The sequence below is a fragment of the Apteryx mantelli genome, chromosome Z, assembly GCF_036417845.1.
Source record: "Apteryx mantelli isolate bAptMan1 chromosome Z, bAptMan1.hap1, whole genome shotgun sequence".
NCBI classification, from domain to species: Eukaryota; Metazoa; Chordata; class Aves; order Apterygiformes; family Apterygidae; genus Apteryx; species Apteryx mantelli.
In genome coordinates this window covers 16,203,182-16,230,870 of record NC_090020.1, presented here as the reverse complement: position 1 = coordinate 16,230,870, position 27,689 = coordinate 16,203,182, and the positions used below count along the sequence as shown (strand labels likewise).

At 41.7% G+C, this 27,689-nt stretch overlaps 1 protein-coding gene and 1 long non-coding RNA gene across 2 annotated transcripts in view; both read right to left on the bottom strand.

Annotated features, from left to right (window-relative positions):
• Nucleotides 1–27,689, bottom strand: part of LOC106485131 (paralemmin-1) — a 127,589-nt gene that overhangs the window by 30,694 nt on the left and 69,206 nt on the right. The window lies entirely within an intron of this gene.
• Nucleotides 425–27,446, bottom strand: LOC136995456 (uncharacterized). The gene is made up of 2 exons (XR_010887045.1): nucleotides 27,247–27,446; nucleotides 425–730 (listed from the first exon to the last, which is right to left on the bottom strand). It is a non-coding gene; the product is annotated as an uncharacterized lncRNA (long non-coding RNA).

The window sequence follows — 27,689 nt, the reverse complement described above, 5'->3', positions numbered from 1 at the left end:
AGCAGTCTAGCCTGATCTGGAGATCTAGCCAGCAAACTGGCTTTAACTCTTAGGCCTCCACTGACATGCCAGGTGATCATGAGCACATTTGAAGGTATTTGTTGCTTTGGCCTTCATCTGTAATAGAAGACCATTTCCCATACTATGGAGAAATTATGTAAATGAATTTGTCTTTGGAAATCATCTGTAAATCTGCAGAGAGAGATACCACATCCCTGTAAGTGTTATATCATTTCTGGTCTGTTCTGGTAAATAGAACTAGTTACACAGCTGTGTGAATGAAGGAATGAATGGCAAAAAGAGCTCTGAAATTGCTCAGAATTTACACTTCCAGCCCTTTGCTCCATATTAACATTAGCCACACCTGGATCATTGCTGTCTGATCACTCATGGTGTTTGAGTGCAAATAAAACTGGAGACTGAGTTTAATAACATTACAATGTCCTCTTTTTTATTTTCGGCCATGGATCACAAGTCCCCCTGCTGCCTCATGGAAAGTTGGAAAAAGGCATGATTTAATTGTGGGAAGATGAAAAGTTTGTCTTCATTTTGCACTGAATGTTTGTAGTAAGAGTCAGCTGACAACTTCCTGCCTGCGTCGATCTTAGTCGGGTGAAATTCTTGACCTCTGAATTTCTCAAGTACTGTAGAAGTTCCAAGTTAGGATAATGCAGACATCTGGACTGATGCAATTCAGGGAGTAAAAGCCAGCCTGTAGAGCACCTGCAGCCTAGGATGAGTTAGAAAAGAAATTCTTTTCTTTTTTGAAAGAAGTTTTAAAAGCATGTCAGAGTCTACATTTTGATAGCTAGCACACTGCTGGCTATAGGCACAGCAGGGAAGCAGCAAAGGACTACATTTCTGAGAGTAAATATGAACATTTACCATGGAGGAGAATCTCAAGACCATCTAGCAGCGTGGTAACTTGTACTTTCTAATCAATTACTTTGCACTCAGTCCATTATTATTTTTGTGGCAGCTTCAGGAAAGCCAAGCTTAGCCTGCCCATGTGAGTATGTTGCTTCTGTCATACGGGTTGCTGGCTACGATCCCAGAAGGCTCACTGATTAAATGGAGCTGGTTCTTTTTCTTTTGTTTCAGCAGACCCCATGACTACACAAAATCCCCTCCTAGTGGTCTCCTCACCCCTGGAAACAAAGTAAAAACATAAGGGACACAGGAAGGAAAAGTGTGTCAATGATGTGGATAAAACCAAGGATACTCACAGGTTTGCTGAGACTGAGCTGAAGTTTTCTCTAGACCAGGAGCCTTGAGTATTATGTTTATTATAAGACTCAAATACAGATGAAATAATACAGTTTGGGCTTTAGGAAAGTCCTGCAAAAATCTAGTCTCTTTTCTGTAGTCCATTCCTATCCCATCGCTCAGCACTACTGTTCTAAGCATAGCAATTGTTTCCATGGGTGAGAAGACCCGTGAGTTTTGGAGCATGAACAAGGTGTTTAATTAAAATAAGTTCTTTTAAGAATAGGCAATAATAAGTGTGAGACTACTGTAAAATGAAATGAGAAAATCTGCTCAGGTTTACAAAACTGATAGAACATTTTCATCTGCTTGGCCTAAAATTTCACAACAGTATGAAACCAAGGGCAAAAATTTCAGAGATCCTTGCGTTATTTAGGAAGTTATCTCCCATTTTCCAGTTTGCTTCATACTGATAAGTGCGTACACACTAAAGGGTGTGGGAAGTGGAAAAATTTCCAGCCAGATTTTAAATTCTAAAAGAGGCAAATATGCACCTTCATGGAGTTACAGTAAAGCTTATGTGATTAAGGTACTTTTGAAAATGGGATGTAGGTACTTCTGAAATTTTGTCTCCTGTGACTTCCTTGCTGGTTGGGGTATAGTTATGAATGCTTTTCCAGCTTTATTGTTTAAAACAAGATGCTTTATCTGTGGATGTTTACAGTAGAAATGAGGAGTGATACGACACTAGGTGATATAGCAGTGCTGGGGACCTTGAGTTTCAGGAAGAGAGATAAGCAGACACAAAACTGTAGGTGTGTATGTAATTCCGGTGGTTTCAACAGAAGAACTGATGCACTTAAATGTAAGCATGTGTTGAACTGTGTCTCTCACTCAAGGCTTAAAAGGGTGACCACACTGGTCTGTAGAAGACAGCACAAAAGGGGTAATGCTGTCCCAGCCCTTTGGAATGAGTAGACTAAAAATAAAATATCTAAAACAAGGCTTAGAAACTAATAGCAGCTACAGTGTTCAGGGAGCTGGAACGTCACAAGGCTATTACATGAGGGCAGTTGGAAGTGCGGACTATTAAGATGACTGGCTAAAGGGCTGGCAGGTTAGTAGTTAAGCACCAGATGGACATAACCAACTGTATAAATGCTTTCTCCCTCATTTGAAATTGGCCTCATTTGCAGTTGAGTTCCTTGGCTCTGCCTGTGGTTCTCAACTCTGCTGCTGGCATACGCTATTGGTGTACACCCTGCAGCCAGCACACGAGCTCCCATCAGCATGACTCTCCCTGTGGTAGTCATGGGTTTTCCGGTCATGCCCTACTCTAACAAAATTTGTCTCATTAGCAGTGTGAAAACACCCACAGCACCATCTCTTTCCTCTCTCCTTTATGCTTTTGGGAGGAGGGGGGAGTCTGGTCTTGTCACATTCATATCAGCTGTCGTGATCATTCAGAAAGAGGCATTTTGTGATGCTGGTGAGGAATTGTTGATACTTGCCATCTTACACTATATTAACACTGGTAAGTAGATAAATCGTTGTGTCCAAACCAGCTGTGGTCTGAAAACCCCCTTCCCAGGCAGGGGAACCCCAGACTGAGTGCTCTTGTGGCCTTCTGGCTCTAGGGCTGGTCTGGTCTCTGCTCACTGCCCCACTGCATGCCTCCTGCTGTACGCTTGGGACTTATAGCATCAAGCTCAGAAAGACCTCTTACAGCAATCCTGCACTTCCAGGTTCCTGTCTTCTTCCCTGGTTCTCTTTGGGAAGTATCAAAGTCTCGAGACAGAGAAGTAGTCCTCAAATCTGTTCCTTGAAAGGCTCCACTTCTGTGAATGTGGGAATGCCTCTGTGTTGAACTCCAAAAACTTCACGTGGATTGGTTTGTAGAAGGGCACAGACCATAGTATAGATGGGGAAAGGTGAGAAGGATCAGACTAATTTTACATGGTCTGAAGTCTGAACCTAAACATGACAGAAATGTCTTAGATGTTCCCTTAGAAAGACTGGTCATCCAACAACCACTGATGTGAAAGCTTCACTTACAAGATGGTTACTGTCACACCGAGAGTTCCCTAAGAGTTTTAGTTAGCATTTGTGTCACAGTCGAGGGTCCCTATCTGGCTGCTTGGCACAGCTGTGACCATCACATTCTTACAGCATTATTTCTAATTATGCCTGGCTACTTTCTTATGATTCACCAGGGAGATAGTAAAGCATATGATTAAGCTATCAAAAGCCAGAGGGAACTACATAAAATGATGCAGCAAAGATAAAACTAAAAAAAGTGAGGCAATTTTCTCACAATACATAATCACACTGCAGGTGGGTCTCATTGAGAGAGAAAGTATAAACACTTTCAAAAAGCAACTAGGCAAAATTCATGGAAGGAAGGTTCAGTAAAGGTGATGACAGGGATAAGCACATGGTGAGAGGCCTTTTTGGAAAAGTGTCAACAACATTTACTTTGGTACCCTGCCTTGGCTTTTGTGAGAAACAGGTTAGTGAGCCAGACGGATCTCGTATCTCTACGCCTGTGGCTACTCCGGTGTTTGTGAATCCCTTGTGCTGCCTTTGATAGGTTACCCTGCCTGGCTAACTTGCATGTGTGTCATTTGGTCCTTCCTTTCTAAGCCCATTTTCCTCTGGACACTGAAAGGGCTGCTGGTGCCTCTTCTATTAGTGCGCACCTAACAGGCAGAATAGGGGGTAATGAGGGGGGGAGCTACTGTGACGTGAGTAATCAGCAAACCTGAAAATAAACTGCCTCATCATTGCTTTTCTCTGGGCTGATGAGTCTGGTGCGAAAGAAAGCAGAGGATGGCTGTCTGTTTTTGAACAGGTCAGCATAACTTCAAATGCTGAGAGGTCCAGCCATTCAGCAAGAAAAAAGGTAGGCCAGGGGATAAGAGTGTTTTACACCAGGAAAGAAATGAGGAGAACCATGTTCAGTTTATCATGTCTCTGCAAATTTTGTAGGTAGTTGTGGAAGAATCATCTTCACTTTGAAATACAAGTCTAGCTGTTGTGGCTTATAAAGCTGACACTTGTCACCTGGGAGGCAGCAGATGACTTGGTATTTCCTCTCTGTCTATGTTAGTTTAATCCTCTGTGAAAGTGGTTTAAACAATTTTCCCCCCACTTGTGGTGGGCTCAGGGTGGGCTATGGCTCATTACTGCACCTCATCTGGTACATCATGAGGTGATGCACTGCAGTAATTCGATCATGAGTCTGAGGCCTCTGTGCCTTGCAGCTTCAAATTGCTGCGCGTGAAATTAGTAATGTAGTAAATACCCACTTGCCAGGAGTGCTCTCAAAGATTGTGGCTGGGGGACGAAGTAAGTACCACAGATAGATACAACCTCTTCATATGGAGAGCTAAACATCCAGTTCCTCCTGCACAACGGAACAATTTTCTGTTCTCTTATTTCCCTTTAATCTTGCTTCCTGCATTTCTCATTTGCTAAGCCTTGGCTCTTCCTATAATGTATTGTTGCAGTATCACATGTCACCATATAGGAAATGTTTGTTTAGCAGAGTTTTGTCCCCCAATACAATAAACATTTAGAAGTACATTCTAAATATACCCCAGTGGCCCTAGGGAGTATTATGGAATGACCCCAGATGCTAACCTTCAGCTGTGCTCCTGCACCAGTTTTTACAAAGCAGTATTATCATGAAGGTCACATACTAGCTTCCCTTTCTCTTTCACATTCCTGCTGAGCATTATGTGGTCTGTTTTAATAATGCGAAAGGATTGCTTTGCATGCAGAGAGCAGCTGCCTGGAGAATAGAAACTGGCCTGGAACAGCAAGGAAGAATGAAGGAGATGTGTCCAGATTTAGTCATTCAAAAATAAGAAGATAATAAAAAAAATATGTATAGCTGCCTAAAAATGAAATTTCTGGAGGAAGAGTTTCTCTGCAGTGTATGGGGCCCTCTAGTGCGCACAGGCTTTATAACAGCTCCTGGAAAGAGGAAAGGGTTCTCCACCTGCCCCATCGCACACATTCTGCAGCCTATCCTCAAGACAAGGCTTCACACACTAGCTGCCAGGAAGAAACACGCACACACACTTTTTTAATAGCTGCCACTACAAGATGAAAGGAGGAAAAACGCTGTTGGAGGACAGAGGATGACAGCAGAGCAGGCATCACTGATGCCAGGAAGCTTGACAAACTGGGTTTATGTGGGAAATGAGAAATATGATCCATGTTGGGAATTTCTGTGGTGAAAAGGTGGTGTGTGAGTTTTTAGTGAATTGTGTCATCAGCTGTAGAGCTGATGATGACAAGGGGAACTGCTTGGCCAGAGGGTGCAGTAGCAATTGGTGTGGGAATAAAATCTTGTGATGAGCAATGAGACATTGGCTCCCTCGTGTTATACGGTGACTTGCCTGACAAGCACCTGGCAAGGGGTAAGGGGCTGGGAAGCAGATGTCTGCATAATTTTAAGAAGTCAGAGATCTGAAATGTACATTTTGCATGAAGTGGGAATGACAGAGCTGGAAAAGAAAGGTCCTGCCAACACACTCTGCCTCTGACCTGACCAGATAGACTGCCTGGGGTTGAACAAGTAAGTGACCAGCCTCGCTGCCCACTCATTCTCCAGCTTCTCTTGTGAGACAGCCAGATTATGACAGCATCAATAATAATCTGGGGATTTTGGTGCCCTTCTGTGGCTGCTAGAAGAGCCTTTACTACTGACCTGGAATTTATCTGAGCACATGGCCAACTCTGAATGCTACAGCCTGAGTCACGCTGTGCTGGTACAAACTAAACTTGTTCAGCCAGGGATATGACTCTGGGAGAACATGACCACGGGAGGATATTTGGGCAAGTGAGGCATCAGCACACACCACATGATTTTCCAGTGACACCTTCCACTTTTATCATAGACACAACTATTTTAAGGAAAGCTTGTCTGGCTGTTTGCCAGGTAACTTGGAAAACTTGAGGGGAAGGATTGGAAGATCCTTATCTAGTGAATATCAGTTTAATTCACTGATTTCTGGGAGCTGGCTGAACACATGGTCCACTAGTTAATCCACTAGTCTACCTTCAGTGGAAGGAATGTGTTCACTTCCTCATCTCTTGGACATTTATTAGACTTGCTTGGACCCGCAGGTCTACCAGTCTTTCATGTCTATCAGCCTGTCCCTGGAATGTTTGTAAACCTTTGTAATTATAATAATGACAAACTGTTTTACATTGTCCGGAATATTCACTGAAGCCCTGACCCTGCAAACTTTAGGGTATCAAAGTAGCTTTCAGTACGTCATTATTAGTCCCAGGGAAATGGGTGTGCACTGGCATTCCCTAACCAAGTATGTGTTTTTGTGCACATGTGTTTAGACAGATTATGGGCAGGAGAAACAAAATACAATTAGCTTTGTAGCCCTGCAGCCCAGTGAATATAGTATTGCCATTGCTAGTAACAGGTCACAGGCTTGGTAACAGCCTTGTCAGGCCTCAGAACTTGTCAGGCTCTCTCTGTACTCACCCCATTTGTTTTCCTTTTGCACATATTTGTATAATCATGTGATGTAGCTATATTTTTTATACAGTAGTACCAAGTAGTTTTTTCTGTACAGTGAAGCATTTATGGACCCTATCATAAACATGCAGTGCAGAAGAACACAGACTTGGTGCCGCAGCTGAAGCCTTGAAAGAGGATCATGGGGCAAAGTGAAAACAAAGATGATAAGGGTGGGTGGGATGATAAGAGGTGGCGCACAGGCTGACATGGGAAACTCCATGGCTGTGAGCAACTCAGCAATGGTCAGTTAAAGAAATGAAGACCTGGAGCTGGCCAAAACCAGATTTAGGAGCAACAAAGAGAACAAAGAACAAATATCTAACATGCATAATACACTCTGTATAAAGCATGGAATTGCAGACCAGGGAAGAAAGACCAAGGTGTAAAGTGTGTTAAAAAACACATGCAAACGGCACCAATTAGATCTGAGAGTGAGGAGGAGAAAACCATCAACATCAACACTGTTTTCCTCCTACGGAAGAGTTTGAGACACCGACGACTTGCCTTACCTCTTCCCAGGACTAACCAAAAGAGTCAGTGAAAGAGTGAGTGTAAGAGCAGAAAAGGGGCAGATACTAAGGAGTATAGGAGTATCAGTTTTAACTGTATTATTCTGGAGACTTTTTATGCAATACTAGACTTTTCCTTTCCTTTTATTTCCTTTTCCGTAATAATTAGACCAAGACTAAAAATCATTTTTTGTTAGATTGTTAAGATTTTGATCACATTAACAATAAACTCTCAGCTTTGCATAAAAGGTGTGCTTCTTTTCGGCCATAACAACATTTTGAGTGTAGCAGCCTCAAATTGTAGATGTGGGACTGAGATCTACAGAAAGATAAGTCACCAGCTCAAGGTCAAAAAGGGTATCTGAAAACTTAACTGGAAAGAGAACCAAGCTCTCTTGGTTACCAGGTCAGTGCCTTAATTATTGGAATGTCTGTCCTGCTTTTTTTGGTGATCATTTAACTTCCTGTTTAGGTTTCCTACTTAAGTAATAAATGAGCAATTCAAACAATTAACTGGAGTAATTTTAATGGGCATAAAGCTTTAAAGAGTCTGTTTCATACTGGGTAAAGTTTAGATTTGGATCATAGTGGCATCATAAATTTCACATGTTTATGTGAACTGTTTAACCTTCTCAATCTGCAAATTGGAACGAGAACTTTTAAAAGAATGATGTTTCTTGAAAAAAATGTACAACATTTCCAAACCCTGAAGGTGATACAGAAATAAAAGTCTCTCTCAATTTTGCTCTAATTCATAAAAGCTGCAATGAAGGAAAAAAAACCCGATTTTTTTCTGAAACTCAAAAACATTCAGTTTGTGGTCATATGTTGCAGCATCACAGATAAGCACAAATGTAAGCGTATACATAGGCTTTGGGAAGAATCTTTAGGAAGTCCTTTTTTCAAGTGCTAATCTCTTCCCAACTGACTTAAGAGCAGAAATCATTTCCTAGGCCTCAAATTTAAATTTCCTTTAAGCATTCCCAACTCAAATGCTGTGACAGTGCAATGACATATGTGAGGTTAATGTTATTCAATGTGACAGCAAACCTTATTTCACAGCTTATATGGGAAAGTCCCGACCACACTGAAATGCTGCTTTTGGATCTAGGCTGGGTCTAGACTGCTACACCAGAAGATGAGAAAATAGATGGAGTGCAGTGGCATTTGGGAGAGGAGAAGGAAATTGGTGTGTGTTGATTAAAAATAGAAAGTTTATCAGTAGAATGTGAAAACAGAAATTTTTACTGTAGCTCATTTAAAACACTTTTTTGTCCTTTTTCAGATTATGTAATATGTAAGTAATGCTGCCCTGCATTTTTGCTTCTGAAATCAGTGTTGTTTTTTTCAGCAGACAATGCCATTTTGAGGAAGCAAAGTAAAATATTCAAATATAATATTTCAGCACTAGAAAAAATGTTTCATATTATTTTGTTTGTTGAATTTACCAGATAACTTTGGACTACCTCATATGACACTTTTCTTTGTATTTATTAGAAAACGATTGCTTGGCTTGAATCACATTTTTCATTTCCTTTTCCTTACAGTGTCCTCAGTCTAGGAAGGATGTTACAGAGATGTCAGAGTTTCAGATATGCCAAGTCATACAAAGAAACCATGCGACTTTTAGAAAGAACATCAGGCCAACATTTCAAAAACCTGAAGCAACCGTGAAGGCTTGGGATCAAAAATGTCTCATAATACTGTCTTAAAGCACCTTTTCCTCATTAAGTGAATACTGTTATGTCATTATAATCATTGTAGTACTTCATAAATAAGAGCAACTTTCTGTTATTACATGTTAATAGAAAATGTCTTCTGTAACAGTGTCATGAAAAAAACAAATTTTGAATTATTTCAATAGAGAACCTTTTTGTATTTTTTATAGATCAAAGTCTGGGAACTGTGATATAATATTAATATTTTCTGCATGCAAATAAAATTCAGATTTGTTCTCAAAGTTCTTTTCTTCTTGTTCCATATATTTCTCAGAAGATTTTATTGCTTAAAATCCTTAAGGTGATCTGTCAGTCTTCTGAGCGGAAAAAAGTGCTCTGCTCTTGTTAGCAACCTGAATACCCATATTCTTGAAAATAACTATGTGGGCGATTGTAGGTCAGATCCTTCAGTGGCACACATGGGCAGTAAAATTTGGTGGCAATTCTTAGGAAGGCAGATCTCTCTGGCATTGCTGCTGCCATTTTACTCAGACAAATTTATTTTTATTCTAAGGAGAGATGCATTCTTAATACTCTTCTAGCCACTATTCATTCTATGATAAATGGAAACAACTTTATTATCATGTCAGAAACAGAAAAGGCATAAACAGTATCTTTGGGACCATATGTTTGCAATATTGGAAAAATGACTTTTGACATCAGTCCATCAAAAGCATTCTCCAGCAGTCCATGCATACATCAGTATTTGCTTGGCACAGAACGAGATCTTGTCCTCTAAAAAATGGCAAAAAGAGAAAATCCACTGCTGCATTTTCAGTTTGTTGAATTCACTGAACTGTTTGCAGTACTGTTTTGGGTGTACTCTGGAGATACCAAAATACATTACATAGGAACGACTCAGTTAACAGATGGCATCTTCTCTGATCTTAGTGAGATGCCAGCTGCCATTGAGTGTCACCGAAAAATGGAAAAAGGCCACAAGCCTACGGCCTTCAACCTGCTGTTCAGACGAACTGACCTGGCCAGTAGAGCCTTCTTTAAGAATATAGCTAGTGGGTCATGCTCGTGATTCCTTCAAGTTATAAATCTTTCCTGCTCAGAATAATTAATATTTCAACCCCTCGTGTATTCTGAGTGCAACTCTTCAGCTGCTGTGAAGCCGGTATGGTGTTCTGGCCATCAGCACTGGCTGAGGTGTGAAACCCCTTGCAGCAGGACAGCCATACCCAGCATGACTTCTCGCATGCTGTGTTTGACTTGGAAAATGCAATAGAAATGACAATCTTTTTGCATAGGCTGTATTTCCAGCTATCTCTTATATCTCCTTGGTTTAAAACCAGCCAGACAGATTATGTATTGGTTTCCTATGGCAGAGAGGGATGCTATTAGTAGCTGTAACCAAAACTGGTCACACAATCCAAAGTATGACATTGAACTTCCCAGCTGGAAACGTTATAATAGGGAAGAAGTTGTTCCAGATGTGGAAATGGCCTTTGCACAAATTCCTATGAGTTGGCAATCTGTGTTTAACCCTTTGGTGGTAACAGTCATCTAGGAATCAACCCATGGGCTAAGCCAAGACCAGACCATAGAAAATGATGCACAGTAGACAGAAAGTTCAGCCTAAAACCCCTGACAATAACAAGGAAGCTACAGTAGCAAAGTGAAACTCTAGCCTACCTTAGTCTACTGTAGGGCTGTCGGGTAGTAGAGTCATGGGGTTTCCCCAAAGGATGGAAGGAAAGGTTTGTTATTGAGAATTTTAATGGAATGTGTAAAATACAATGAATTTCTGAATATGTGCCAAAATAAGCGCTGATGTTTACTGAACACATGGTGTGTGTTCAGTACACACAACAGGAAATGTTCAGTAAACCTCAGTATTTGTTGACATTCTAGTCCTTGATTTCCACCAGTTTTTTGCTTATCTGTTTTATCTTGAATGTAGTCACAGTATTTATAGAAAAGCAAAAGGTCCAGTGTGATCTGGTTAGCTTTTGGAGAGCTCTTGATTTGGTTGAGGTTATTTGCTGATTCCTCATTCTGGTCTTGGTTCATTAAAATAATTTTGATTAAGGAACACATTTAAAATGTGTTCATCTCTAAGCCTGCACCTAAGTCTTTCTAACATAAACATATGCTTAAATGCTCTCCTGAACAGGGGCCAGATGCAGCAAACCCATTCTGATGTGATTTTTGCTTGCTGACAGGCAGCGTGGGATGGTGGCAGGCTATGCCACTATTCCTAAGGGCTGGAGCAGTAGTCTTCAACGGTGAGCCTTGATGCTCTGCACTGTGCTGCTCAGCCTGTTCCCACACCACACTGACCGGTAAGTGACCTGTGCCTCCCATAACTGAAAAGAGATGAAATGCACAGCCTTATTCCAGATTTAACTAAGGATGTTAGGGACATAAAATACTTTTCTGTGGTAAACCATAGCCTTCCCAGGGATGCTTCTTAACTGCTGCAGACAGCCGCCCACTCTCTGGGTCTGAGATTCTGATATTATTTCATGAAAACTGGGTTATTTAAGTTCCAGCATTTTAATTAACTATTTGTATTTTAGACACTCCAATCAGGACCTAGCTTCTAGTGGTAAAGATAACACAAATTCATGCAAAGAGCTAGTACTTCATAACATTACAGTAACACTTCTATTTGTGAGCAGATGCAGGTTCAGGCTGCTGCTGGCCCTTTCCACATGTCCTCAGAGGAGGTTGTAGTGAGAGGAGCCTTTTTCTATACAAGAAATGCTCCAGGATTTAGCTTGTCTCAACTCAGAATGAACAGATGATGGGGAGTGAAGAGTCTGGGCACAAGACCATTATATTAGAGATAATAAAGGCAAGGAAGGGGAGGAAGGCAGCTGTACTTTTACAAAAGGTGACTGATTTGGTCTGGTAGCATCTCAGTCACAGAAGCCGCTGGAGAAGGAAGGCAGTGTCCCACCATCATGCCGAGCAAACACCCAGTGCCCATCTTGGAAACCTCATCCACACTTTGCCTCTTGGTTTATAGACAGTAGGATGCACCCAACTGGTAACCTTGACAAGCTTCCTCTCCTCTGTCCACATTAAGGATGCCACACTTTTCCTTACTTCTTTGCCTTGGGCTTAGCACAAAGCAGGGCAGAAGACTTTTTTACATGTAACTGTGAACAAAAATTGCTTTTGGGATAGGACACAGTACAGGGCAGAAGTTGTTACTGAACCCAAGTCAGATTGAAATTTCTGCTCTGGAGTCAGGAAACCTTGTGATGCACAGTCAGTTGCTGAGCTATTCCTCCCTGGCAGCTTTGGAGACCACAGCGCTATCAGAGTGAAAACTCAGGAATTTCAAAAGCATGTTTTGGGACCTGGGATGCATATTAGTGATGGGATGACTAAGGTGTGGAAGGAAGAGAAGTAGAGAGGACATTTTAACATCCTGCACTCTGCAAGGCAGGATCAGTCAGAGCCACACTATTTCTAGGTGTCTAGGTGACAATCTCATGGGGCTGGACTGTTTTGCACAAAGCGTGCAGAGCACCTAGCACTCCAGACTCGGTCCTGGTAGGGTGCCATGAGGTGGCCGCTATGAATAATGACAGCCATGAAGAAGGAGGAAGAAGAGGAACTGGATATGCAGCTGTGACAAGATTAGCTCTTAGCAATACCATATAGATTAGGAAACTAACTTAATAGATTCCCTGTTGCTCTGGACGTTTAACATGCTGTATCAATAGTAAAGACTGAAAAATGCTCTTGGCTGCACTCTTAAATAGCAGAAATCTGCAGATATGAAATGAAGAGATATAATAAACCACCTAAGGGAAGTACAATACTCATAAGACAAATTTATATGGAGCAAGTGCTAGGACAGAAAATGTATCTGTTTAATTCTCCTTTCAGCTTCAATGTGATAGATAGCTCTTAAACAATTATGCAGAGTTCATATGCAGTATTAAGCAGTTGTTTTGTTTCACTCTGGAGATGGCTTTATATCTGCCTGACCATAGATTATTTTTCTCTCTTTGTTTAGAAGTACATACCACTTTGACGTTTGTGGGGTTAAAGGACCCCAGAAAATAATGGCATGTGGTTGACAATTTCCCTAAGAAGTATTATTCCTTTGGGAAACGTTTACTTAATTAAATGCAAAATGTTTATGGGAATTTATCTATTTCAGCATAATCTGACAGGAGATTATCTCAATATTTTGTTTCAATGAAGCTGAAACATCTGCTTTTTACATTATCATTTAAACTATGAATAGATAAAAGTGTTTAAGTTGCAATGTTGATAATGTTTCAGTCTTATCAAAATGTTTCTATGAGGTCAACACAAATATTATTAAATCCTCTGTTTCATAAATGTTTTTGAAACATTTGCTTTTCATCTCTATTTGGGAGAAGGTGAAATTCCAAAGGCTTGGATTTTTCTGTGAGATGGAAATTTTAAGTTTTGGTCCATTCAAGTCATCATTTTATGCTACAGTTTCATTTATAGCCTCAGCTTTTCACCATCCTGCCCTCTAGGGTCTTCAAAATCTAAAATTTATGCCGTCTGTTCCTCTTCACATATGTCTATTCCAACCCTAATAACAAAGGATGAAAATTCACAGTCTGTTTCTGGCTAATGAAACAATATAAAATTATTTGGAGAATGACACTGGGGCTTTGAATGGGGACCAGCAGATTTATTTATGTCTTCAAATGAGAACCTTTAAATGACTGACTCCAACAAAGAAATATTTTGCCAGTTACTAAGCACAGGGAGAATGGAAAGAAAATTCCATTATGATTTCAAGCAGTTATGTCAGAAGCTGGTAGGCTGGTTCACACTGGTAGCTCATCCAGTTCTGTGTCTGGCAGTGTCCGTTTCCAGATATTCTGTGGAAACGTACCAAAATTTAAGGGTCAGCTTCCCTACAGGAAAGCTTCTCTCTTACCTGCAGCATAAGAAGTTGGCTTTTTCCCAGCTGTAATACTTTTAGCATTTCCCCTCTCCCAGACAGTTACAGAAGTATAGAAAATAATGCAATAGTGCCTTACCTCAAGTATCCCATCAAACTGTTGGCAAGCCTGTTCTTAAAATTGTCCTACAATGGAGAGTCCCCTGTGGCCCTTGGCAACCTGTTCCATTGCTTCACTGTGATCACTCTTGGAAAAGATTTGGGGAGGGGTGTTTTTCAAGGGCTGGTCTTCTGGCATTTTAATCCAGTTCTCCTTGTCTTTGTAATTTATTTATCTTTATAGCTATTTTAAAACTATTTGGAGACATTGTCATGTCTCCGTTCAGTTTTCTTTTCCCTAAATAATCTTAATTTTCTCTTGCAGGTTGCGGACCTTTGTCACCAGAAATACAGAGCAAAGCCCAGGAAGGGGCAGGACACAAGTGGGTATGTAGGGTCCCAGAAGAGCAGGTCTGGGAAGGGCCTCAGTGTCCAGCTGCTGGAGACTCCCCAGGGAGCCTGCTCCAGGGCTTCACAGTCTCTGTCGTTAGACGGGTTTTTCTAATGAGCTTTCCTTGCCACAGCTTTATCTCAGCTGCTCTTGTCCTTTCTACCGTGAGCACAAAGAACATGCTATTTTTCCTACTTGCAACAGTCTACGAAATAGTTAAAGGCCTTTGTCATGTCTCCCCACTCTCTTCTCTGCTTTATACTTAGCAGTCTTTCCTCGTAGACCATGTACTCCAACCGTTTCCATTTTCTCCTCCCGTTTCTCTGGCAGTCTGTACTATGTTTGCAGTGCAGTACTCCAAACTGCACTTTACTCCCGCAGAAGCCTTATTAATGATAAGCAGAGGAGATTTGTTTTATGTCTCATTACCTATATGCCAGCGTGCCTTTACTTTACAGCACAACATTCTTGACTCACATCCAGTTTCTGACTCGCTCTAGTCCCCACATCCTTTCCAGAGTACTGTGCAGATAGCCACAGCCCATCCTGTCTTTGCACAGTTGGTTATACCTGCCTAAGGGTAAAATTTTGCACTTTTTTTAAGACCATCTCTCTGATTTGTAGTTGTAATACTGTTCTTCACTGTGTGCCCCTAGGTCTGATGTTGTCTTCAAGTGCAACAAGTATATCCTATACTGGTAAACCTTCTAATCATCCTGGCTGTTAATGAAAATATGAAATGGTTTCAGACCCAGCACAGAGCACTATCAAACCTCGTCCTTCAGTTTTGACTGAATGGTTTCTGGCCAGTACTGTATCTGCCCTACAGAAGCTTCATCCAGGCTGCAATACTATAGCTTGATTACATGAGTATAGAAAGTCTTCCTGCCATCAAGATAATTGGCATCTTCCTCCCCTCTGCCACAAAGTCTGCTAGCTGCCAGTCAAGGAAGCTAGTCTAACTTGACAGGAGTTATTCTGATAAATTCAATTTCCTCTGTATTCTTCTAGATAATCAGAAATAGTCCTCCAAGGATTGAAGTTTTGTTGCTTGTTCTGGTAGTCCCTAACTTCTCTTTTCCTTGTTCCCTTGTTAAAATTAAGCATGAGATTTGCCCTTTTTTAAAACAGGCCTTTTCAAGATCACAAAGAGCAAGGGCTCTGAGACTGCTTCAGCCAGTTCTCCATTTTTAGGATGGATTTCATCATACCCAGATAATACAAAAATAGTTGATTTATCTAAGTATTCTCCAGCTTGTTTTTTCCTAATTGTAATCTGGCTGTGTACCTTGTGTAATGGTATTTGCCATCTGATTGCAACAAACCTTTTTATCCTTTTTATTTTGCTTTTCCATTCTTAAGTCATAGACTTTATAATTTCATGGTCATCCAAGAGGCTGTCTAATCTTTTCATCTTGGGTGTTCTGCCATAGACTAATCATTCTGGTGCACAATTCTTTAACTTTGTTTTTTCTGCATAGTTAGCTAAAAGTTCATGATTCGAAAGATTTTCTTCCCTGTGCAAGGTGAGGTTAAGATGTTTCTGACTTTTTTGTTTGTTTTTTTAATAGGGAAAGGTGTTTAATGATGTGCTCTTCCTATAAAGTGTTTCTTCTACTGCATGTCAGGTAGTGTTACTAGTTAGATGAACTCTACAACAGTGAATGAGTCCCAGAATCATTTCTAGTGTAATTAGGGTAACTTGGAAGTTTTTTGTTTCAGAGAAATTAAAATAACAAAATCTATTCTTTTCTCAGTCAAATCAAGACTTCTTTTTAGATAAGCAAATAGAGAAGCTAAAAGAATGCTAATCAATTTGGAATATGAAGAATGAAGATTTTCTCTCTTTTCTGAAAATCTACCCTCCCACTTAATTAAAAAATAGTCTCTGTTGTAGGATAAGGAGAAAAAAAAGGGAGATGGGTAGCAGAAGTAGTAAGAGCCACAGAAGAAACCTGTTCCAGGAAAGAAGGTGTAATTTTGGCATTTTCTGATTCCTTCTAGGATTTAAGAATCATCCCCACATGACCTGGAATCCAGTTTTCTGGGTTAGTAGGATCAGTCTGTTTCGTCCAGCCTCATCCAATTAGGCTCATGCAAATTGGGCTATGTTTGAAGCCTGGCATGATTGCTGCTTGGAAAGTGTGGCCTCTATAGCTCTGCTGTTCTGGAGCTGGCAGATGCAAGGAGATGCAATGCAACCAAGCAGGACATATGGAGAGGGGGTTCTCAAATCCCTCCCCTTTGGGACCTCTGAGATGTAATGAGGAGATCGGAGCCTAAGGCAAAGAGGCTAGCGGTGAAGTCTGAAAAACATCCTAAATCGTAGTTATTTCCATGACAGAGTAGAAGAAAGCACTTGGGAAAATATCGTATCATATGCACACTATCCTTTGTGAACACATAGCTGTGCCGCACAGATGATTGCTTGCTCTTTGCCCGGTGAACCCTGGGTGCCTGCTGTGAGTTGTGGTGCTTGCCTGGTGAGGACCGACCTCTCTCTGTGGAGTGCTCCAGGCCCGTCAGGTCTGCGTGGCAGGGATGTGAGAACCTCAACACAAACAAGCGAGGGTTGATTTTTCCGTGGCAGGTGGACGTGCCTCAGGGACAGAGGCCAAGCCAAACCTTAACCCGGGCTGTCTGCATAAGCACAAGCTGGCATGACAAACTGCTGGCATTTAATTTATAGCCTGCCAATCCAATTGCGCTGCCAGTCCAGTGTCCCAGCTGGCCATGGCTCCTGAATTACTACATCGTGCGTTGGTCGGTAATTCCCATGTATTCAGCTCCACAGCTCCACAAAGTGATTTCTACACCTTCAGGGACAGGGCAAGCCAAGAAGACACGGTCTGGGCTATGTCAAGCCAGGATCCTCCTCCTTATGGGAGGGTGGGAGAACAGGAGAGCAATTGCCCTGATGCAGAGGAAACACTGGTGAGAAGGTGCTGCCATTTGTGGGGGGAAAGAGGGATTTGCTTGTTTTACAGAGCAGTGTTTTCCACGTGCAGCTGCTCCACGGGAAGTGGGACAAGCGTACCGGGAAGTCTGGTCGACAAGCCGGGGAAAGGTTTTGCCTAGTTTCAAATCCTCAGCTTGCACTGTAGGGGAAATAGCAGCAGAGGGCGGCCGCAGCTCACGGGAGCGCCAGGCCCTTGGCGTCTCTTCTGCTGGCGGGGAAGGACCTGAACCGGCGATGGTGCAGGCTGGCTGCGGGCCAGAGCGGGCTGCACGCAGCAGCTTGGGGCGACGTGAACGCTCTCGTTTGCAGCCTGTCGGAGAACAACTGGTCTGGGGGCAGCCGGGGGGAAAATGCACCTGTGCTGCAACTCCCAGGGCTCCGGGTCTCCTTGCGAGGCAGAGAGCATCCCTCCCCAGGTCCCTGTAATGGAGAGGGTTGGGGCGCCAGGCCAGGGCTGGAAAGGTGGCGATGGCAGGGATGGGGTGAGGGAGGACTGCATCATGAAGGAGGAGTGGAGAGGAGGGTGAGGGAGGCGAAGGTCTGGTGCCTGTGGGCAGTAGATGAGCCACAGCAGGGGGAGGCGAGGAGGTGCGGAGGAAAGGAGGGTTTTGCAGCAGAGCTGTGCCACGTTCCTGTTCAGTGATGAAGTGAGGTCTGCAGCAAGAGGGAAGGCCCAAATACTGCCAGCTAACCCTGTTGCCTACCTTCAGGGGTGTGTTGCCTCTAAGGCAGTGACCTTACTGGGATGTGAGAGGAGAAACCTGCAGAAAACAGCCCTTTCCTACAAGCCCTTTGGGTTGCAATGTTGAAAAAACTATTTAAACAAACTATTAAAAATAGAACAAGGTTTAATGAAATAAAACAGAAACTAGGGGCTAGACGAAAAGAGGAAGAAGAGCAACACAGAAAGAGAAATCTGTGAAAACTGCTAAAAACAGAAAATTTCAATAGCCCTGAGAGCTATCAGTCCTCATGTTTCCGCTTAAGAACAAGCTCAATCCCTCCAACTGCAGCAAAAGGGAATGCCTTTCTTTTCCTTCCTCTCTCTCTCCTATATTCTGATTGATAGGAAGAGGAGAGGCAGAGTAAATATTTTATGTCCTAATAAACAACTGGTGCGTGCTCCTTTGGCTGCACCTCAGCCATTTCACAAGCAGCATCCACTGCATGAAATCAGCCTGGTCCTGAAAAGCAGAAATGTAGCTAACCCCTGCAGAATGGCTGCTTAGCAGAAAGAAAAGCAGCAGCAGGAGAGATTGTGGAGCAGCACTGGTGATATGATTCATCACTTCACCTTGGTTCTCCTTTGGAAGATCCCTTCCCCACCTGCAAAGGTTTCTCAGTTCTTTATTAATTGTAGATTTACATCCAGCAAAAACTGGACTTTTGCTCTCCAGGAAAAGCTGGAGAAAAATGATATTTTCAAACTCTTCATTATGCAAAACCTTTCATCATAGTCACATAAAAACCGTGACTGAGCAACCCCAGGGCAAACGGACACATCAACACACTTCCATACACTCTGGGCAATTTCTCAGCTAGCCCCTCTCCCACAGTAGATACAAAATACTATTACTTATTTCAAAGTCACTTTACCGTGAAGGAAAGAAAATCCCTCAAAGAATTACACAGAACTGGACAATGTCCAAAACACATGCATTCAGATCAAAACAATAATTTCTTCTGAAATATGCAGCTCTAGAAAGTGTTCTCAGTACGTAGAACAGCATGAACTTTTCACCAGTAAACTTAAAACAGGAAACACAGGTAAAACCAAGAGGTACCACCGACTGTTTAACTGTCTAACTACTATCAGGGAAATCTTTTCTTGTTAAAAATATGTCTAAGATCAGATTCACTCACACAGGTTTGTATAAAGTTTAATTTAAATACCTAGGAGCAAAACTGGATAAGACTACTGCAGCCCCAAGAATCTCTTTACAACATTTTTGTGCCAACCTGTAAATGCTTTCACATATTTCAAAGCATACTTGAATGCTCAGATATGTACAGATTTCTCAATGATTATCCTCTTAAACAAGGACATTTGTATTTAGAAAAACGATGAAATGCCTACCTACAAACCCATTTTCAGCCTTGTTCATGCACAGTCATTTAGGCTATGTGTATATCAAATACAGGAACAAGCACTTCAGAGGGAGATTACTAATCACTGTCCACCTCTTTTCCAATGCAATGCCAGCTTTCACTATTTCTTTCTTTTACTGTGCTGAAACCTTTTCAGCTCAGCAGCATTAAAAGCAAAGACTAATGAAGAAAGAATCACCTTTCGAAATGCTGTGTCATTGCATTAGATTGTTCAAATATCTCCTCCTTTGGGAGATGATGTGGCTCAGCAGTGGCTGCTAAGAGGGAAAAATATCAATACATTCCTCATCTTATTAAAGATGCTAGTATGATCTTTGCAGTCTTTATTGATGCAACAGCTGTAAGATGAGCTACTTAATGAAGGTGGGAAGTGATTGAATACCACTGCTTTTAATGAGATATGATATTTTCGGGAGAGGTAATTTTGCATTCCCTACAGATATTACAGCTTAAAAATAAGTGCCAGAAATAAAGAAGTAATATCAGATACAGTACTTTGCTTCAGGTGTTGTTGATCTAGCAATTTTCCAAAAGAGAAGCCACTTATCTCACCTGCAACAAGGCAAATCCAAAATGGCTTCACTGAAGTGAGTTCAGAATTTAGTCAAGAGGATCCAGAGTTCCTGTCCTACATAAAGTAATCCCTGTACTCAAAGGAGGTCCTGGTGCCCTTGCTGGGGCCTGCCCAAGCACAGAGTCTGCAGCGGGGAGCCACTTGTGATAGCCATCCCTTTGGTTGAATAAGTTCATTTGTTGCACTATTTATTTAAGCAGGTGGTTCCAGTACCCAAGAAACACAACACACCCTCCTGTCCTCTGTTTGCATTTGCAAATTGAAAATGTGGATATTTTGTTTTCCTTTTTCCTTTGAAATATTTAAAGAGTGAAATAAGCACATACAATGCCATGCAGCAGCAACCTCACAACTAGGATGTAAGGACCTACACTGCAGGCAAGAAATTTGTTTCATCCGGGGATTCCTGGTGGACTCAGGCACCACAAGCCTGGACACCAGGATGTGGCTATCATGCATGTTGCTCTTCGCTTGCAGAGATTAAAGCATTTATCAGCTACTGCAGTCCCAGTCCTGAGAGAGGGAAAAGTTGAGGCATAGAGAAAGGGAAGCATATTTCTCAGGTAGAATTTAATTCTGAAGTACACTTGCTCTCTTCTAACTGCTGCAACAATGATTTTTTGGCTTTCAGGTGACATTTCAAGCCTGCCTTTTCTCCAGAGGATGCAGAGAAAACAATACTGTGATGGAAGAGCAAGTTTCCTGTGTGTGTGTGTGTGTAATTTTGGGTGATTCTTAGGTGTTGGATATTTGCCCATTCTGTGGGGGTTTGGTACTGTTTTCTGTTCATGCTCTGTGACTTTTAAAAGAATGAATTTGACAAACCAATAGTGTCACAGCAGTGTCTTTCAGTTACACGTGAGGTTTTGCATTGCCTTAGGTAGTATCATTTTGACTATACCAAGCATCATACATCAAGTCCTCTGGGTGGAAACCATGCACTACCAAAATTAAAAAAAACCATAAGCTCCTTAAGAACAAACAAGTCCTCATACTCCGAAGTGAAGCAAATTTCCTTTTACTGGAACCTGTTTTCACTACACCCTTGCCCTAACAGGAGACCAAGCTAGGATCTTTACCTGGAACGTGATGCTGAACAATCATGAAAAACATTTCCTGACAGCTTCAACTGGAAAGCATAGTGATTTTTGAGGCCACATAGTACAGCTTTCAGAATGATTGATTCTGCACATTTGTCAAGCTGCTGTGAGTGGCAAAGAGCAGAGAATTACAGGATTTTCTTGTCTGTAGGGTGTTTGCTCATGAAGTTACTTGTCTACAAGATGATACAGGGGAGTGTTGGCCACAATCTTCTTGGCACAGTAATGCTCTGTAGTTTTCTCATGCTGAGTCCAGTGATGTTCCCCACATCCCTCCCCCCCCACCCCCCAAATAATCCCAACTGGGTAAGAACTCAAAGACATGAGTGTTCCCATTGCACGTTTGGGGGTATAAATGTGTCACATATACAAGGCCTGTCGCAGCTTCATTGCTTACTGAAAATGCGCACATTGCATATTCTCCTGCTACAACCTTTTCCAAAATTGGAATGTTATTTTGCTGGCCTTAGGCTGGGATTTTTTTTTTTTTTTGTCAACAGCTCTTAGAGGAAAATCCTACGGCAATGAAACTGGAATGCCAGCGTAACAGATATGAACAATCTCTTCCTAAGTTAGGAATGGTATCAGCTTGATCCTCTGCCCAAAGTCCTAGGAGTAGTGTGTGAATAGCAGGCTTGATTGTCTGCGTAGGACCAGATCAATGGTTGGCCCCAGGCAACCCATCTGAAATGGCATTTAAAAGGGTGAATGGGGTTCTCCGATTTCCCAACCTGCACGCTGCCAGCTAGATGAAGCTTACAAGTCCAGCTCTGCTATTGCTCTGCAGCAGCTGCTGCCTGAAATGTGTTTCTAAATTTAGGACTGCATTTCTGAGCCCATTCCAGGTGCGCCAACTTGTAAAGTGCAGAGACCCTCAGACAAGTCAAAAAAACACGAGGACAGCACAGTTCTCTTCCCTTAGGCTTTTGCTGCGACTTATTAATATTTGATTTTTCTTCTGTATTATTTGGGAGCTAAAAGGTTTAGCCTCATCTGAAAGTCTTAATGAAGCTTACAGAGTTTATTATGACTGGCATCCAGGATGAGCTGCTCCATCAGTGGTATGACCATCAAGAGCCAGATTTACAATCTTAGGAGTAAACATATGTACAATCAGAGTCTGAATCATTTTATTCAGCTAAGGGCTATTCTTTCTTGCTTTCTTTAGCAGCACAGTCCATTTGTGTTAACAGGCATATATATTTTTTTTATTTGCACTGGCTTCCCACTGTCAGAATCTGAAGAATTCTGAAAAATGAGAATTTATTCAGGATATTTAAGTGGCACTGACGATGTCCTCTAAAGTACAGTAGGAGGCAGTTCTTACCCCCAAAAGCTCAGCCTCAAGTATACTAAAAGTGTGAGAAAGGTATATTACACTAATGGAACACTGGAAAGAGAGAGATACAGAAAAATTGTTGATGTATCTTGCTCAAAGTCATGCAAGATTCCATGTCAGAATGAAGAGTTTAACCCAGGGATAATCTGGGGGCTTCAACCTGCTATTGCTGATTTCTTGCTATTGGCAATTCCAAGGGACATTCTGCACCACTTACATTGTGTTGAGGTATCCAGGATGCAAAGAGCTGGTACCTCTGTTTCACACCAGTTATTAATTTCAGATTATCCTGCTGACATACTGTAGTTGTTTAAAGGGTAGGTTTTTTTAATCTTTTTTTCAGTAAGTTTTCCAGTAGAGAGGTGGTTACTCTGGGCTAAAATAAATTCTGCCTATAGAGCTCATTTCAGTTAAGGGTCTGTACTTTTTGCTGACAAAAACTAAATCTACAAAGGAAAGTTTTGCTGGTGTAGCTATATTAGTAAAAAAGTACAGAGTAGGCATAATTTAAGAGTCTTTGACATGAAGGACTGAATGACTTTTTGCTCAGCATGGGATATCATGAGTATGCTATTTTTCTGTCTGGTCTTCTAGTTCAGCTACAATCTACAATATACTTTTATGACTCTTTTAAATGTCTATCTTACTTGATCTAGTTAGTCAGATCCAGTTAGGCCAGTTAGTTCATCTTTTCCAACACATCCTTTTATCAACAGGTGATTTATTTTTGGCCTGTGCTCTTCTTTAAGGATTCAGGTACTACATTCAGAGGAATCTCTTCTGATGTAGCAGCCTGAGGGTCAGCTACAGAGAAGGGAACACAGATCCCTCTTCCAGGAGGCTCACATCACTGATTCATGGGGTATTTCAAACTCTTGTCCATAGATTCTTTTACACAGGTAATATCTAGCTAGACTCATTTCAGTATATACATTTCTTTCACAGTTTCATAGCTATGACTCCTTGTATGGTGGTCTTCGTTAGCTGAAGGACTTCTGAGGAAAAGTGTGGATATAGTCCAAGTTTGACTCCAGTGCCTTATAAATAGGGACTTCCTTCCCACTTGCAATTGTCTTTGTAGACTACTAGTCACATTTTAAAGTCATGAGCCACTCAAGTTGCTTGCTGATCAAGCTTTCCAACACGCTGTTTGGAAGCTCCGCACCTCTAACTGCACCTCTGTATGGTAATTACATAGGATATGAACCAGTGTTAAAGCTCTGTTTTATCCAGCCTTGAATGCACAGTCTATGTTGGTGGCTTTGATTATTAGATTTTTCTTATTTTTTCTATGCTTAGCAGTACTCTTGACATTCTTGTCAAGTCCTTTCTCACCCATGGCAATTATAACAGGTCACAGCAGACACCATGCAAGTCTAACTCTGAAAGGCTTTTTATCCATGCCCCTGAGTTGTTTAATGCCTCACATTGTCTCCACTTATTACTCTCTCTCTCTCGGTACCTCATCTATTTCATTGCCTCTCTGCACATCTGTCATACCAAGTCAAATTTTCAGGTTGGGTTCTTATAACAATCTGGCTCTGGGACCTGATTCCTCAGTGTCTTACACTATAGAGTCATATATCACTTCATCCTACAAAGCCCGTATTTGTACATGGCTGTGAGCATGTCTTACATTTATAACATGCTGATCTGAGTGCTCTGAATGTCCTTCATTGTTGATTTGACCATATCATTCATGCATTTTATTCTTGGATGGCTACAAGCATTTTTCCAGCACACTGAGGTTCCCTGTTACTACTCGTTTTCTGTTCTACAGATACCATGACATGTGTGCCAACAGTCTATTCTCCACTCCCAAGTGTGCCTCCTTGGGACTTTTCTTTTTCATCAACTTCTTAGTAAAACCTGTAACAGCTGTCCCTTTCTTATCAATCAGGATTCCTGATTGCATATCCAGTCTTTCCTTGTCTTCTGTGGACCACCAGCTGTGATTTGCATTCTTTTTTCCTTAGAATTCACATACTGCAGCGGTTTAAAAACCCCACAGAAAATGTGACATGCTTTTCAAACTGCAGATTTTAAAAACAAGGGTTTGCAATGCCTACTGAGTGGCTCTAGATGCTGCACCTTGCTCCTCCTCTAACTGTACTTCTGCATACTGAGAGCTAGGTCAGGTCTGCAGAAATGCATATAAGTGCTGACTATTAGTAGGGAAGACAGGACAGGGACCTTGGGTATACAAAGACATGATGGACTAGATACAATGTTAATGGTTATTAATGACTGTTTGCATTACTGTAGCAGCCAGAGGCCCCAGTGTGGGGGGACTGTGCAGGAGCATTACGCTTAGATTCATCCTTTTTCATTTCAGGCACTTAACTGAGATGCCTATGTTCAAGGGAAGGAGATGGGCTTACACAGGTCGTGGAGGCCTGGAGGCTCTTTTGTCATGGACTCCATGGGGAGCTAAAGGAGACAATGCCCTGTATGTAGGTGGCTTATTTAAATGTCCGCAGTTAGGTAGGACAAATCTGAGTCTTTGGGAAGGGAGAGTTACCAGGGCCCAAAAGGGTGGTGGTGTCTTTTCTGGCTCTGCGTGTGTGTGCACATGCATGTGCATGTGTGTGTATGCTGCGTGGTGTTGTGTGTCCTACCCTTGCTAGACACAGACACAGCACATAAAGAGATGTTTGGCAAGGCAGAGGGAAGTCCTCTGATTTAAAGTAAAGAAAGAGTAAATAAACACTGTAAAGCATCAACACAATAAAATCAGCTTAGACTTCTGCCTGACTCTGTGTCATCTCTTCGTAAATATGCTGCAGGTCTATTATTGCTTTCAAAACTGTGCATGTACCTGTGCATGTCTTCTGTACACAAACATGCCTTTCTGAGACAAAATTTCCTTGATTTCATTTCTTCCAGCCACCAAGGGCTATAAGGACTTTTGACTAACAGTGTTTAGGGAACTGTTTAGTCAGGACTGGCCTGTGGTAGGACTTGCACACAAGGAAAGCAAACCAACTAGCCAACTCCAGCAAAGATAAGCGTAACTGTAACAGGGAAAGAGACTAATCCTTTTTGTTTTACTCAAGAAAATAATCCCACTTGGCCTATGGTAAAGATTTAATTCAGATGCAGTGAAGGCAACACTTTCTATTCTTTATGCTGTACCACAATTTACTGCTTCAGGAAACCTCTGTCAGCTCTACTAGGCTTAAAAGAAGTGTGAAAATCTTGGAGAGCTTTGCACACAGAGGGAGTGTGGTGATTCAAGATATGATGCATGCATTATGAAGAGATTTCCCCATCTTTTATGCTGCATCACACAAATAGTCATGTAAATTATGGTTTTAGCTTTGAAATGTTAGTGCAAGCAAGGCTCTGAAGTCTTGCACTTGACTGGGCCTCATCTAGTATGGCAAGACAACCCGTCATACTTGTACAGCTTGCAGCTTCTATGTTACTGAATAGCTGCTGTGACCGAGATTGTTCTTTTCTTCCTGAATCTAGCCAAGAGATGTAACTGCCTCTTTCACAAGGGAATTCAGCATGCGCTCTACTGCATTAAAGTTTTTAATCCATTTAGAAACTGATGCCAGTTTACAACATGATTACCTACAAAAGGTGCCCCTGAAAATCTGCTTCTGTACACAGCTGAATTTAAGCCTAAGTGTCTCTTCTCTCTTGAGGAATGTGTCTCTTACTGTATAACATACTGACATGGATGAGGTGTTAGAAGCACTTGAGATCTAAGTTCCTGGATATGTAGAGATGGAGCATTGGAATTTCTTTCATATTTTGCTTCAAAATTAGGCTGAAGGGTTTATCAAGGCTAATATCTGGTACAGATACTTCATGAGAACAGAAATAGTGGGAGTGGAAGTAATCTTTGCTCAAATTGAACAGACAGTTCTTTTGCCCTCCTCATAATATGTTTAGGCATTGTTAAATAATTACAAGCTAGCAATGCTTAGGAGTTGGGGAAAAATCTGAGATTGCTACTCCTAAACCCATAATACCAGCACTTGAGTAACTGTTAAAGTACTGGTATGTCATTGTGTGGGCTGCGTTTCAGAATCTAGGCAATAAGCTGTGTTATTATTTTTCTGTGTTTTTTTTTTTTTTTGTTTTGTTTTTTGGAAGTGCTGCATCTAAACATGTTATACCAAATGTAAAAACCCCAAACTTGTTGCCACCCAGCAGCTCTTAACTCATTACTTTTCTAGGATCATTCTACAAGTCCTAAGCAATTCTCTAATCACATTGCAGAATGGGATCCTTTGGAAATTTGAGATTTCGTGTTGTTGAGGCCTTTTGCCTTGTTTTGCTTTGTTCTCTGTTTTCCCAAGAAATGTATCACATATGAAACACACACCAGAGCAGGCAGAAGCTTTATGGGAGGTGAAGGATGTGCTGCTTTGGAAACCACAGTCCTTAGGGGCTGCCAAAATTGGAATCTGTGCAGCTTCAGCAGATGAGCTCTGATATTGATCAGTCTTAGCTGAGAAACAGGCAGAGAACTTGGGGATGAACAGCTGCTCCTGTGCAGAAAGCCTCATCCTTCCTCATAAGGCAAGCAGAATTTGGAGAGACCGCCTAGCTATGAGGAGACAAGACATTTTTGATATTTAACACTTTGAGAGCTCATCCAGTGTGACTGTCTATACGGGCAGTGCATGGAGGCTGACTATATGGCAGCATGTCATGTTCAGTCCTGCCTGGGCTTTTTGTGCTGGAGGCTGGGCCAAGGGCCCATATATGGATGTGTTTGGCATCCTAGACACACAATCCAAAAGTGCTGCATAAACAATGTTCCCTTTATACCTGATCATTTTTCCAGCTGCCACACACAAAAAAAGTCATGCTCACGTGTACCATGCAGTTGGATGACATTCTGATCTCCTCACTAGCATGCACTTCAGTAATGGTTCAGATCTCTTTGGAAGCTCAGGCTAAAGTGAAGTTGATGAGCACCTTGTTAAGGAGAGCATTATGGCACCTCTGGTCCTGGATTTGCACTGGCTGCTTTTGGGGAGGTCTGAGCAGGTGGTTCTGACATCAGATGATCCCTCTCTTTGAACTAGTGCATTCACATCTGTCTTATGTGCTCTCTCTCTTTATCTCTCTCTCTGTCATGCAAAAAATATTAGTGCCAGTTCCAAGAGAGACTGAGTTGTAGTCAGAGTTCCCAGTCTGAGACATGCTAAGGTTTTAATCTTGGGAAGAAGAAGTAGGAAACAAACTGTAGTATCAGAAAGAAATAAAAGAACAGACAACAGGAGAAGGGAAAATCATCAAGGAGCAGTAGTCATCATAAG